At 31.9% G+C, this 15,105-nt stretch overlaps 1 non-coding gene across 1 annotated transcript; it reads left to right on the top strand.

Moving 5' to 3' along the window:
- The first annotated feature begins 14,607 nt into the window (after positions 1-14,607).
- On the top strand, positions 14,608-14,680 carry Trnat-ugu (transfer RNA threonine (anticodon UGU)). Its single transcript has one exon. It is a non-coding gene; the product is annotated as a tRNA-Thr (tRNA).
- The last annotated feature ends 425 nt before the right edge of the window (positions 14,681-15,105 follow it).

Here is a 15,105-nt window from a genome sequence, read left to right as displayed (position 1 = left end):
TTACATCGTTAATAGTTTATATTGTCAACATTTGATAAGTCCAATAATAAGGCAAATAAAGTTTTTTTTTTTGTGCCTGTAATTGCACTGGCTCACTCACCCTACAAACCGGAACACAATAATACCTACGTTGTTTTGCGGTAGAATATCTGATGAGTGGGTTATGCCTACCCAGACGAGCATGCATAAAGCTCTACCACCAGTAAATATATACATTATACAGTAAATATATACCAATAGTAAATTAATACATAACTATTTTGTAGGTCAATAATATTGACAAATACTATGAGTATCAAATAACCTCCTCGGTGGTTAGATATCGTAAGCGATGATTTGCATCTTCTAATGTAGTCTCTGTTCTAGTTGTAAATGTAGAAATTAGGTTCAACCGTAGGCTATTTGGTAAGCCGTGAAAATCGCTTGTTCCAATAGTATTAATAGTTCAAGAAACGCATTGCGTGTGGCCGCGGTATTATTTTATCGTATTTATAAACAGCGATACCTGTCCCTTTGATCGACGACTTTTAAACAGGTTGTAAGAAGTAGTATGTTGTGTGATTCTATTACAAATATATTCGAGGGGCAGACCTGAGTAATTTTTACAAAATAAAATAAAGTCAATAGTAAATAATGTTTCGACATTTGTGTGTAAATAATGCAATTAAGGATTCAGATGAGTTGGGTCTGTATTTTTAAAATGGTAATGGAACGATTTTACTATGAAGTAAATACATCAAAATAAAATTGTTAAAGATAATTTCAGGAGTTAATAAAAAGTTTCTATATTTCAATTCGTCTACCTCGAGTGTGATGTATAGAACTGGCCTTAATGCTATTACAAAACGGTTTAGACTTTAGAACAACAATTGTAGTCTAAATCAAAACGTATCGGTATCATTTATTGGCATTCAGTTTACATAAACCTACTATTATATTATCTTTGCCGTTTGCATTAACAGAGCGAATGTAGTCATAAACGATTGACGTCACGTTTACGTTATTCTACAAAACTGTAATTGTAACTGTCGAGTAATGTACACTAATAAAGTTTTTTTCTTATGGTTGGCAATATGTCATAATAATAATAATTATAATTATAATATCCTGGGACACACGGAGATCTGATTCCAAATTAAGCTTGTACAAAGCTTGTGCTATGGAAACCAGACAACTGATATACTACATACTACTTTTCTTTTGTAAATATATACTTATATAGTTAAAAGTAAATACATTAAAATGTTATCTATATTGTTTGTTTTATGTTATATTTGGTCTTATTTATCGAAAAAGTAATTGTTTTATTATTTTCTTTTTATATATTTTACAATGCATTACCGATCAAGTTTTTAGACATATTTAACATAAAAAATGTTACGGCAGCTTATGTTGAAAAATATTTCTTCCTGTAACAAATAGTACTTTTTTTTAAATAAAATATGAAGGCGGACGAATATATGGGCCACCTAATGGTGGTCACCAACGCCCTTAGACATTGGCATTGTAAGAAATGTTAACCATTGCTTACATCACCAATGCGCCACCAACCTTGGGAACTAAGATTTTATGTGCCTTGAGCCTGTAATTACACTGGCTCACTCACCCTAAAGGGTTTAAAAACCGGAACACAATATCAAGTACTGCTGTTTTGCGGTAGAATATCTGATGAGTGGGTGTTACCTACCCAGACGAGCTTATATAAAGCCCTACCACCAGTTTATTGAAAAATATTATTTACTAATGGTTAATTTTTCAGAGTTAATTTTTTTTTTTTTTTTTGTTTCCTTCAAACGAGGCGTGAAGAGGCATCTTGCGGGCCGGCAAGGCGGTGACGGCTAGTACAGAACATTCTTCCCGACTGTACTAGCCGTCGTCGCGTTTGGACTCTACTACCACTTACCATCAGGTGGAGTAGAGTCATTTGCCATCCCGGACATATAAAAAAAAAAAAGTTAATAACAAAATCATGCGATTGCCTCTTAGTTTTTTTTAATGATTGAACACTGATCGCGTTGCAAGAAAATCTATAATATATATTGTATAAGTATATAAAAGGCAATGTTTTAACTAACTTTATCAATGCATACTTAAGCTATATGACAGAAACGTGAAAGTTAGAGATGATCTTCGTTTATAGTGCCGAATCGAAATTTTGATTTAAATTAGAACACAGTATATTTTTTTCTGATATCGAAACTGTGACGTTCTAGCAATATGTATAGTTCGATATAACATTCGAATAACTTATTTACTGCAACCAGCTTTCATTGACTTACATTTTACATCTTGTTCAATGACAACTTGTAAAATATTTTAATCACAAAAAGCTGTTCTTAATATTTAAATTGAGAACAAATTTAATCAGACCGTTGGAAAAATACTTATAAAATCGAAATACATATGTACGTGTGTTAAGGCGAAGATGTGAATTGACCAGACATTCTTGCAGTTGCAGACAAGCAAGTGAAGTCGCATGACACAGCTAGCTTAAATATAACAAAACAATTACAAACTAAAAGTTATAAAGTGTGATTGCAGTGTTGATTAGGTTCATTTAATAAATATATAGTAGCATTCTAGTTGTATAAGGAAGTTTTACATTAATTATGTTAAAGCACATGACGTGCGCTGGCGCCGTCACCTGGCTTCCCACGGTGACTCACTTTAGCCTACATTGTCTTTATTACCTACTTTACAGGTTTAGCAGTCTAGATACACTGGCTTTCTTAAGATTTCTCTTTAGCGTCTTGCGTTTAATGACAGCCTTGTGGCGCAGTTGCGTCAGCGAATAACAAGTGGGAAAAGTCATGTTTATCACATCAAATGTATATATTAAACAAAGACAATTGTCAATTGACATTTGTCAATACAAAGAAACATATTTTGAGATCATAATATAAATTGAATTTTAAATAAAACTGTTGCACAAATTTCAAACTTGTGTCTACTTATAAAACGTTCAAATCTCTATTCCAAAATGTTAAAAAGGACATATCGTAGGATAACTATTTAAAAAAATATTTTTTTCAACACTTCTAAGCCTCTGTACTCATGATGAGATCGTATGAACAAAAAGAAGGTATAATTGTATACGCGCACCTGTTGAAGTTTCCCACGATTTTCTCTGTTCTAATAAATAATTATGGGAAATTTTTATTTCTATGCGTGAACATAAGAAATTCCGAAGAATGTTATAAAATAGACTTATAACTCGTTATTGTTTTATCTTGATGTAATTTTCTGAGATAATATATATTACATTTGTCATTTATAGACAAGGCTTAATTCGTTAAAAATGTATGTACAAGTAGATGAAAGAGGTAAAATTAATATTCATTGAGTGTCACGCGAGATATAAAAAATTACCTGTGAATATAATTTATTCATGTATCCATTAAAATTAGTAGAAAAGTACATACTAGTTAGCTTCTGGCCTTACTTTATGATTGATTAATCTTCTACAAAGAGGACTCAATGGTTATTGTAAAAACCTGCTTGAATTTAGCCTGCTTGAAGTTATTAATTGTATATTTATTTTTATGATATAGAATGCTATGCTATGATTTGTAGTACATAGTATTTAATGTAACCAATAATTGTTAAATTATAATTAGTTCACATTGTATGTTCTTAACATATCTCCTTTCTCTGTTGGATTGGACGAATTGAACAGTAACTACAGTAATGTCATTTCATATGACGCGTCATAAATAAATGCGTTATTAAATTTAATCGAGTTCGACTCTGCAGGTTTTTTATACACAAAAATAATGTCGTAGTCCTACTGATCGAGTTTCGGCCACGGCGGCCATTCTCAAGGATTTAATATAATGCACTAGTGTGTGTATAACAGACGTATCTAATGGTGATCACCACCGTCTGTAGACACTAGCGCTGTACCAAATACTATACTGTATTAATCATAACATGGCCAATGCGTCACTAACCTTGGTAAGTGTACAATAACAATTCATAATTTGGCGATACTAGTATGAATTACTTAGACACAAATATAATAACTGATTATTTTTTTCGCGATCCAGAATAAGTTTTCGGTGGTTAGATCTATTGCCATAAATGTTAAACAGTACGATGTATTCGTAACTACATTGAAAGTAGATGAATTTTGTTTCTAACTACTTCAAATGGAAAGTTGATAGTCCTACCACCCATTTTATATATAATATAGCAAAATATACAGTAGCAACATTTATTTGTTAGTGATTAATATAGTTTATAATAAATGTCTACGGGATTAGCGCACAGAAGCTGATCGAGATTTGCTCGGGCGCTCGCACCTGTCCGCGTTCCCACGTAAGTTACACAATATTATTATTTTTTATTATTTCGCAATCATTTTAGAACGTCCAGTTCAGGATGTGATTTTTTTTATAACTGCCTTATGTGTAACAAGTAACTCGTGTATTTTTATTAATTCCGGCGTCATAAGAACAGCGTATTAACTCGTCCGATTCACAGTATTTTACGTTGTTTTATCTAATGTACGTGTAGCTAAACAAGCTTCTAGTAATTGATAGTTTTTTATATATATGTGGTATCTATATTAATATAAAGAATATTTTTCTTTTTAAAAATAGGTACATTTAAATTGAAAATAATTAATTAGGAATTAAAATAGTTTTCTTTGATACAAGACATGAAAAAATCAATTTTGAGCCTTTGCATTATGCTTAGATACACTATCTCAAAATTCGCTGAGCTTACGATAATTAAAAAAAATATATATGTACGTTCTTAAATTTGTTTAAAATTGCCATACATGCAGAAATCACGGCTCGTGTTTTAATTTAATGCGGCATAGTGATTGATTAATGCGGCATCCCTTCGACATCATAACATTTTGTCGTCAGACATGACAGATTTTGAAAAGTAAGTTAAATATCCAAAGTAAACAAAATCAAAGGTTTCGATATTTATCATAGTATGTTTATTATACACGCATAATATTCTGAACTCGTTACAGAGATTCAGCAGAACGCGCACCTGCCCGCTGTTCCCACGCGACACTCGCAGAACTCAAACATGACCTCACGCGTAATGACTATCGATCAATCAATCTCTTAATCTATGCAAATTAATGCTCAACATGCACATTAGATATGTTTCAACATTTTCTTTGGTGTCTCATTGATTGCTTAAGCTCAATGAAAACATCATATACACCATTTGATAGAATAAGTATGTTACATTAGTTGTTTTAAAATATGCTGTGCAATCATTTTCCACCCAGTCCTAAAATTAATCAAAACTCACACATATGTACATTCTTTCAAATATTAAAAACTGATATGAAAATACACAAAGATATATTTACAGGTATTGATACAATTAAAAAAAATTGTACTTGTGGTATATTAATAATTATAACCCCGCTCGGTTTTTCCCGTCGGTTCTTCTATCATTCTGACTTGGCTAGTTTTCATATACGAATTATATTCGCCTTCGCAAGTTCTAAAGCTATAAGTTCTTATTTTATTCTTCCGAAAATTTGGCTTGCTGTTAGAAACTAGCCATCGAACATAAGGCTCGTCCATGACTGTTTTAGAAGGTGCTCAATAATAATTCGTATATTAATATATTATTTAATATATTATTCTAAGTTATAAGAAGAAATAATATTTTAAGTTGTTATAAAGTATTTAGGAATATATATAGTATAAAGGAATAAGCTCCAAACCTTCTCCTCAAAAAGAGGAGAGGAGGCCTTTAGCCCAGCAGTGGGACATTCACAGGCTGTTACGGTTACGGTATAAAGTATTTTATGTTGTTATAGATAAATTTCAGGCCTGCCCATTTCGCCACGGTAGCATGCGAAAGCGATCCCGTGGCGCTCCTCCTTAAGACGGAAAGGGTATTGCTGGTTTTTTAGTGGGTATTCCGATGTTCGGGGCGCACTCGGCGCCTTGGACACCGGCAAGCCCCACATACCCCCCCACTGTTCCCGTGGGGGAAACGCGTAATGTCTTTTTCCAGCGTTAAAAAAGGCCTGCCCATTTAGATCTCACTTCTTTTGCCGTTGAAGTCAACAACCAAGGTATATATCATAATATTGAACTTGGCTCTCATTTCACATTTATGTTATTGATGGCATTAGATTTCAGTTCAGTAAGGAAGAGTGCATTACACTTAAACATTAATGAGATTTGCAAATGAAAATCTTTATTTGATTTCATATTAATAACCTTATTAATATATATTCGTATGTGTAATTAATAATATTATGATAGGATATATAATAATTTGTTAAATAATATGACTTGCTTATCGCATTTAAAAGTAAATTTCAATATTTCTCGAGTAATACTTTTCAAAGCATAATATGCAATGTTTACTTTTGATTAATTCCAAATATAAATTCACGCAATTTATTTAATTGAATTTGTGAATACATAATTATATCAAGTCATACCTTGAATACATTTTGCACAAAATTAATTTCAGTCAGCTATTCACCGTTATAGTTTACGGTAAACAACGACAGGTTTTGCGTACGTATTCAACGAGTTTATGCATGATCCAGTGAGATCTTGTAAAAAATTACATTTTTTTTCTGGTACAATTTGCGGTATAACTGTATCGATCAGGTGACATTTAAATATTCCCGGAATTTAAAATTTACTTCGTTATTTATTGATAGTTCGCGATAAAAGTTTAAGTATGATTGATAAAAACATTAATTAACTTTTTAAAATGAAGGTCTTTAAGCGATTGAAGTTATCAATTGAGTCATTTATAAATTCAGCGAAAACAACATCAGATAAAAGGAATAAGCGCTATCGATTTTCAATTAAAATCAGTTGCCGAAGTTGTACCTCGAACGGCAACTTGTCTGAACTTGAAAAGCAATTGGATAAGTTAACGACATTGTCCTTTTGTCAGTGCAGGTGCAATGACGTTGGCCCTGAGAATATCCCGGGACTGGACACTCTCACGCCTCCGCTCTTTGCAAACCAGTTCCTGCATTAAAACCGTGTAAGTGCCGTCAATACTGCCTAAGATACCTTATGATTGAAAAAAGACGTCCAGACCGGTATCAGTTCAACTATCAACAGAAAGTTACTAGATCTCTTTAATTACGCGACAGCAACTTGCGTTAGCGTTGACAAATATACAGGTGTTCATATGCATTCAATATTGAAATGAGCTTGTGGACAATAGTAGTTTATTTATTTTTTTCACACGAAATCAGATCAATAATGAATTAAAAATCGGGGTGATTTGTTTGGAAATTACCATAAAATCAGTCGCACGACGTCAATTGTTTGCGCGAGGGTGTCCGTGTGAATGGTCAGTGCTGGCAGGAAGTGGCGTTGACGCGTGTAATCTATTCCAATTCCAACGCGTTGCATTAATCTGTTACGTACGCGCACACAATTGGGACAGTTTACAGTTGTAATTAGAGCATATAAAACATTATGCACTGTGTTAATTTCATAAAAGTTAATAGTTAAATTATATTGTCTTCATATAACTTAAAGTGCTTCTTTTATAAAATTACTTTAAAATGTCAAGGCACTCGTAGTAATTATGCGCTACAAATATCAGCTATCGTCCGATCGATCATACTTACGCCAATCTGATTAAGCGGCCAGTTTTTAGAAATCCGTAAACCGTTTCTCCTTTAAAGACAGTACGCCGCTTGTGCATATGGTAAAGGAGGTAGTAAGGTGATATGGCGTCAGGCGGTAACCGAATCTTGGTCACGGCGCAGCGCACACGTCGCGGCGTTCGAGACGCTCTGCTGGACAGAAAGACGGACCGCCAAACCTTTGGCATATGGATGACAACTTATATCATGCAAACGACTACTTGGACCGGTTCTGCGATTAATGTTAAGAACAATTCACGCAGAAGTGAACTTTTCACGCTCATAACACAGTCCGTAACGACTTCCATTAATTGTGGTTACATTTTGTCACCTAAACGTCAGGTGATACATATAACACAGTAAGAATTGTATTCAAGAACAATATACGAGTACTTATATACTTAATGGAAAATCTATTGTAATTTTGCTTAGTTATTACACAATACTGGTGGTAGAGCTTTTTGCAAGCTCGTCTGGGTAGGTACCACCCAGTCATCAGATATTCTACCGCAAAACAGCAGTACTTGGTATTGTTGTGTTCCGGTTTGAAAGGTGAGTGAGCCAGTGTAATTACAGCCACAAGGGACAAAACATCTTAGTTCCTAAGGTTGGTGGCACATTGGTTATGTATGATGGTGATGTATGATATAAGCGATGGTTAACATTTCTTACAATGTCAATGTCTATGGGCGTTGGTGACCACTTACCATCCTATTCTATAAAAAAAATATTGAAATATTGTTAGTATAAATATAAACTATAAAATCTACACTAAGAAAATAAACATACCATATTAATAATAATTATATAATGTAGTTATATGTAATTGTTTGCTCGATGCATCATCACCAAACGAAGCTAAGCTACTATTGAAAATGTGTATATAGAAATGTGTTCATTGCCAATAATTTCTCATGTACATAATAACAGTTTATTAAATAGTATTGTTGAAATTATGTCAACAAGAAGTTAAGTTGTTTTTAATAAGTATACTGTGTGTTTTGCTTGTACGAGGGTGACATAATCGATCCGATGAATAAACTCACAGGAAAATAAAAAAAATTGAAAAAAAAACAGCTAATATTAAGTTTGAATCACACAATTTTTTTTTTAAATGTATAGGCTAGAGCTTGACTATTACCACACCTGATGGAAAGTGAGATACAGTCTAAGATGGAGCGCGCTTGCCTAGAAATCATTGTGCTAATTAAAAACGACTTAACTTCTAGTTATCTATTATTCTTCTATCTATCTTTTTTGTTATATTAGAGCGAGAACGGCTATAAATATGTATAATATATTATACAACATATGAACATAAATACTCTATATGTTTATTCTGTATCCCTAAATTTTATGATGAACAGTTGAGTAGTTAAGATGTGAAAGCGTAATAAATAAACAAACTTAGTTTTGCATTTATAATATTTGTAAGAATTACTATTTAGGTAAAAGTGATATTTTATATATGAAGTCGTGAAGGGTAACTAGATATATTAAACTTTTTATAACAATATTCTTATTTAACTTTCTCACAACATCTAATTCGAATTAAAGAATTTTATGATTTTTAAATAAAGAAAGTTAAATTGTTTTGTATGCTTTATTATTTTTCATATGTATTAAATATTCTATGATGAGTGAATCCCGTTGTAAAATTATAATTCTGCAATGGTACAATGAGTTACGGCTGAAGAAAGTGAAATTAACGACCGGTCAGTTCGAACTATCGTATCTGTCAGATAGCGAACATACTGTCTCGATGGTTAGAGTGAACAAGATTTAAGATAGCACGTGTTCCATGTATTTTCTTTTATCTTGAACATCTATTGAAATGTGTTGGATTATTCGCTTACCAATAAAATGTTTAAAAATAGTCTACAATTAGCTGAAATAGTCGTAACGAATTGCTTCCTTATTAAAAGCGGCCCTTCTTCCTGTTGTAAAACAGATCTTATTAGCCGTTACTCAGCTTAGCGTCTGTTCACAAGTACATAAATCATATTAAACTTTTACTTTAAACGTAGTTTTATATATAAATAAATACATATAAATCACAAACCAGTTTTTATTATATTTTGATAAAATTTTATTGATTTTAAAACGGAATTTAAGATATATAAGAACTGGGTGTTTACAAAAAAAACATTGGTACAGTTGCGTGAAAGGCTCGATTCGCATTATACCCAATCAGTAGACTCTAATTAACGGACTTAAAATTCAGATAAAAAATATAAAAACACAGTAACGAGAGCATTATCGGTAAAGTAAATTGTCGGTTTGCGGTCAGATGGCCGTGGTTCGCAGTAACCATAAGCGGAGACTGTAATGTACAGTAATTCCCAATTTCTCGAACGAGATCATAATCGATTGAACCAAAATATCTTACATCGAAAACACTAGTTGCTACCCGTAATTTTAATTGAAATTATTTAAAATTAATTATCCAAAAATAATGTTTTCTTTCAATTCAATTTACTATGTTAACTATATTTAAAGATAAAGACAAATCAACATCAAATTTTGACGCAATTTAATATTTATAAGTACACTTATATACGTTAATGTAGCACAATTATGCAATTGAAGTGAATGTAAAATTTCGAAAAGTTTAAAAGCAATGAGTGTCATTCAATAATATGAAAGTGGTAAATCGATTTGGGAAGGTAAACACGAACAAATTTTTGGATTCAATTAACTTAAGAAAAACTAGGGCATAATTATTCAGAACCATCAAATATTTAGTGCAAACAGGAATTTCTTATCATTGTGAATAAATTATAATTTAGTGCGTCTCGATATATTTATAACGTCTTCTCACAAATGTGTATTTAAAATTCAGTTTGAGTAGTTAAGAGGTGTATGCGTAACAAACAAACAAACTCAGTCTCGCATTTACAAGAGCTGGGAGTTAGTATTCGTTGTTATTCATTGAGGATATATAATCGTATATTATAATTGAAACATTTATCTATAATTTTTGTTTTATGAAAAAGAATACCTAAATACTTTGTTGCCGGTTCTTCTCGATGGAATGTACATTCGGTGTTATCACCATTACATTATAATAAAATATGACTGCCTCGTTGGTCTAGTGGCTTGATGTAAGGCCGCAGACCCGGAGGTCCTGGGTTCAATTCCCAGGTCGGGCCAAAAAAAAAGTTATTGAGAACAGACAGATCTGTTATTCTTTTAGAAAATTCTCAGTAGCATCCCAGAGTCTGGAAGTTGGAAGTGTACACTCCCGTACATCGGAAAGCACGCAAAAGCCGTTGGTCCTGCGCCTGAACTCTTTCCGGCCGTATCGGATTGCCGTCCCATTGGATTTTGAGATTGAGGGAAAAGAGAGTGCACCTGTGTTTGCGCACACACTTGTGTACTATAATATCTCCTGCGCAGTTGGTTAATCTCTCTTGAGATTGGCCGCCGTGGCCGAAATCGGTCTGAAGGACTAATTAAATATGCAAAATGGCGATAAAAAAGTGGTCGTACTTTGAAAAAATGTAAAATATAAGTTGATATTGTATCAAAATATATAGTATACAATGTGCATTCCTAAGTTCCATAAAAAACTGAAACATCTCACTCATACATCTCTGTAATATAAAAAGTAAAGTTAAGTGACAGCCTATAAACACCCCACTGCTGGGTTAAAGTTTATATTCTTACGAGATGGCTTGAAACCTCTTTCACCACTCTGCTCCAATGTGAGCTGGCGAATACATATGAAGCAGAATTTCCTACGGCACATGCAGTTACCTCACGATGTATTTCTTCACGCCGAGCACGAATTGAATTATAAGCATAAATTAACTACACGGTAATTAAGCAAAATATCATGTTCATTGATACTGCGGGTAATCAAATAAGATAATGTGTGCAAGAAATAAGTCTGTATATTCATTTATCTTTACCTTGACTGCTTTGTTAGTAAAATACTTATTTGTTTATTTGTGACAATTACAGGCACAATCGTTTTCTTTTCATATTCGTGTTGTAAAAGATCAAGATTGCATGTTTTGAATGTCTTTAACACTAATCTTGGTAGTGTCAATACCATTTATCTTCCTTCTTGTACAAAAACGTCGATTTAACAATTTTAACAGAGTTTTTCGTATTTAGTAATTATTGAAATTGTTGCTTCCTGGTCGTTAATGTCATCGTTAAACTAAAATTATTATGCTTCAAGTGATATTATCCTTAAAATGTTAAGAAAATTAAAGTGTCGTAAAGTTTTTACTGTTTAAAAGCTGACTACTAATTATTAAAGACAAAATTACGAAGTATTTTATGTTTAAACGAATCGTTACAAATTAGTTTTATCTGAATAAATATTGTGTGTTCAACTTCGTTTCATAAATTCCGATATAGTCAAATCATTATGTCGGAACAAATAGTATTATTTTAGAACAAATATGAATATGTGAACGAAAAGACTATTTTTGGATATTGTGTAGGCATAGAAAAGCTTACATTAAAACTGTGGTCCTACATTTCCTATAACTTTTCTATAACTTTCCATTATGAAAATGGTTATGATTTGATTTTTAATACAAAACCAAAAAAAAACAAGAACAGGACCTTGCAGGTAATAATTATAAACTATAAGCTATTAGATATTATTTAGATATTTCAAAAGTGCCGATGAATGATGACTGACGGATGCACTTACCAGAACTTCATTTATTCGGCACTTACGTCACCACGAATCGGTGTGGAGTTTAATCTATTCTATTCGAATTACGCTAAAAAAAATTTCACATATAATTTCATATCTTCGCCTGTTTCGTACTACGCCTAATAAGTTACCCATTCTCCCGATACTCTATACTCTAAAGCTATAAATATTAACTTATGCTATTTGCTCGTAAATTAAGTACCTGCATAGTTCACTACTATAGTACTACTACTGTAGTAGTACAACTACTACTACTACTATAGTTCATCAATTCTAGTAATAATTATCTAACAAATTAATCTCGTTTAACATTGTTCTTGTAAACATAGGCCATAGTGTCGGTTCAAAAGAGTAACTACTAACTTTGCTGGTGCGTGTATGAGATCGTGTTGTGTATGTGTGTGTGTGCGTGCGTGTGTGCATAGACCATATACTAAAACTAAAACTATAGTAGTGCCTCAGTGTCATCGTGATTTAAGCTAATTGAATTTAACATTACTTTTTATATTTGTAACAAGAGAACTGATATATAAGTAAATATATTCATGCAATTGTATATACAGGGTTATATTTATGTTAGAATAGTGTATATAATGTAGTTCAGTGCCAATTCTGTAAAGTTTGTAAGGCATAACTTTTAGCAAAGATCTTTGGGTACCTACTTGTAGAAATTAAGTTTTACACAATACAATATTCTATAAAAGACTGCACTAGACTTACATAAATTTTATTAAGTTATATGAAAAAATCTAGACTATATTATCTAGTCTTCTAATTTTATTATTAACGTTTTCAATTTGTAGATGCCGCGAAAGCTACTGATCGATCATAACGTCAAGGTACTTGGAGTAATTTGCTTAATGATTTGATATATATATAAGTTGTTTTTAGTAAAAAAAAAATAATTTAAATGGAGGTCAGCTTTAATTAATTTTTTTTTTTAAATAAGATTATTTGTAAAAACATTTATGCACTTTTTAACGAAGTGTTACAAAATAAATTTTAAATTATTAATGTAAATATGATATAATATATAATTCAAATCATTCGGTCGATATAATATTCGGAATAATCTATTAAAAACCGGGGAAACAATTGTGTTTTGAAGTTATAACAAGAGATAGAGTAAAGGTTTTAAGTGGAGAGTTTAGTCATTAACTAATTAGATTGTGTTGTGTTTTAAATTTAAACTGAAATATTAAAAAAAATTTAGTAAATAATATAATAGACATAAATATTTTATTTTTATTTTATATGTGTATTTGTTTGTGCATATTTAAATCTAAAACTTTTACTGCACCTGGGACAGAAAACCCAATAACTTTTTATTGGCCCGACCTGGGAATTGTACCCAGGACCTCCATGTCAGCGGTCTTAATTCTAGCCACTAGACCAACGAGGCAGCAAGCTTTATAATATTAAGCTATTGTCTTAATTCAACGTTTAATTGATTAAATATTAATGTTATTAACACTTAAGATAAGCATTGCGATCCATGCATTATCCTATCTAAAAAAATATAAGTTACAATTATCTATGTCCAAGATTATCTCATAGATAGAGCGTCGTTAATGGTATTGGTAAGCATTACGTCATGAAGATGCACTTAGCTCCCATATATATGCTGCTTAGCATCTCGTTAGTCAACATGACGGCCGTGTTATGTATAATACACAAGACATCTGTGGAAATTGCGTAACAGCACTAGCACTGTTTTAGAAGACGATCTTTGAATCTTAGCCTTGTTTTTTCTAATTCGTGATTTCATTCCGTCTATCTTCGTTGTACTTACGATTAGATATATTGATTATAACGTTATTTGTATTTTCGTTATTGTCTATTTAACTCATTTGATTAAAGCTTAAGGTTTTTTCATCGCAATTTCAAAATAATGAAATATATATTATTTTATTTCAAGTAATTCTAACAAATAGATAAATAAGCAGTTTCAGTCAAAACGAGGTAGAACGTTTCAATTATTGAAAAAGTTCATTTGACGTTAGTCATTTTAAAATAATTTAATCTACTACGGTACTAAACACCATAATCATGTATAGAAAGTGTGATATTAAAAATGAAATTGTTAAATTTTATAATTTCTAATTCATTTTGATTACACGCAAAACATCAAATACATACATACATTTCTTACATATTTCATTTTTCTTTAATTGTAAAACATTTTTTCATTATAATGTTGTCAACATATTGAAATAAGCAATGTTAGTGTAAAATACAAAAAAATAAAAATAATGTGACTCACATTACAGTATGTAACTAGAACAAGGTGGTTCACCATTACGACTCGCCACGCGTAGCCTCCATAGCTCAGGGGTTAGAGCACTGGTCTTGTAAACCAGGGGTCGAGAGTTCAAATCTCTCTGGAGGCAAGATGTATTAGACAGTCAATGACTAATTTTGCATTACTATTATATTATTTTTTCTTTTAAAATTTTATTTGGAATTATAATATCTTTAAATTAAATTACTATAATTCCGAAATATATATATCATCGAATATCATCTAATTATTTTTACAACAAATTTAATAAATACATTAAAAAAAACATATTTGTAAACAATTTTATTTCCATAAGAATTTTAATGAAACAAAAAGAGTTCCAGTCCGAGTGAGCCCCATTTAGTTATGAACGTGTTGTCCATTTGCAACATTTACTGCGCTCTGAGCAACGCTACGAGCATTGGCAACGCACAGGTCGTATTTCCTTCCCTACGAAGCCAGCTCGGCCTTCATCATTATGATGCGACGCTTTCCGCCCTGTCTCCGGGGACTTTCCACAGGGTGATAGAACCA

Source organism: Nymphalis io, chromosome 16, assembly GCF_905147045.1.
Source record: "Nymphalis io chromosome 16, ilAglIoxx1.1, whole genome shotgun sequence".
NCBI classification, from domain to species: Eukaryota; Metazoa; Arthropoda; class Insecta; order Lepidoptera; family Nymphalidae; genus Nymphalis; species Nymphalis io.
This window is presented reverse-complemented; position numbering and strand designations above follow the sequence as displayed.